Genomic DNA, 1,184 nt, shown 5'->3' on the forward strand with positions numbered 1-1,184 from the left:
ACTGGACACTGCGCTCTTCTGCCTCTGACTTTCCATCACCGACAAGTTCCGCTTATTGTGTAAAGAGGAGAGAAAGGACTCCTCCCACAAAACCCCCCCCCAAAAAAAACACATGCAAAGTATTTTTGGTAAAGTGAAACCGAGAGGAAACAAAGGAAGGGAGTGTCATCGACCCTCTGGCGGCCTGTCGGTGTACAACACTGGGGCCAGGAGCCCACTGAAGGAATTACAAGGCCAGAGACGTTTATTTAAGCACCTTTAAAACACATAGGCAGTTCATAGTGTATAATACAGTGCATTAAACCACAATATAATTATGAATATATTATAATGTAAGTATCAAAAGGAAACATGAAATGTATTGCCCAATGTGATCAAGATGATACAATTCTGGAGGAGAATGCAGAAACCATTATTCAGTTATCTAGTTTTTTTCTTTCCTGCTCTTGGCCCTAAAGTTGCCCAGCTTTGATTTATTGTGTCTAGATTACAGAAAGGGTATCATTAATTACTCAACTTGTGTTTTTAAAAAAATTATTATTATTGTAATTGTAGATGTAACTGCTACCACCAAACTGCTAGAACAGAAAAATATTCAAAGCACGTGACCTCGGATCGCTGTCTACACATGACTACTTCGAAGTATTTTTTGTCACAACTGCGTCCTACATGAAAAAAGGACAAGTGCCGTGCATCATCATGTTGTTTCAGTCCTTATTGAGCGTAGCTCTTCTCTTCTGTTGATTCAAACATCTAGTTTCATCTCATTGCCATCCGTGTGTGAAACGTAGGTCATGTAACCCATTACCTTCAGAGGATGAGGAGCATTTAATTGGCGAATGTGTACTATTACGATTTTGTACAGACACGGATATAAAACAATCTGCTTGCTTCTAATTTGTTTATCCCCACATTTCCTGTAGTAGCTGCCAGATAAATGCGTAAAACATGACAGCATGTTTCCAGGGCAGGTCTCTTCATCAGCGTGCCTTTTATCCTGAAGAGATGAAGGATGGCCTGTGACAATGTTGCTCTTACACATGAACTGCATATGTCTATGAATAGAAAATAGTTTTGCTTCTGTATTTCCTTAAACGTCTGACAGCATAATGAGAATCTGGTGGGCAGGCCTCATCTTGCATTGCAGCACATGCTTTACTCCAATCCAATTTCCTGCCAAATGT

The sequence above is a fragment of the Brachyistius frenatus genome, unplaced genomic scaffold (genome assembly GCF_029030835.1).
Source record: "Brachyistius frenatus isolate BFR_SWC_R1_liver_20210118 unplaced genomic scaffold, ASM2903083v1 Contig_24, whole genome shotgun sequence".
NCBI lineage: Eukaryota > Metazoa > Chordata > Actinopteri > Embiotocidae > Brachyistius > Brachyistius frenatus.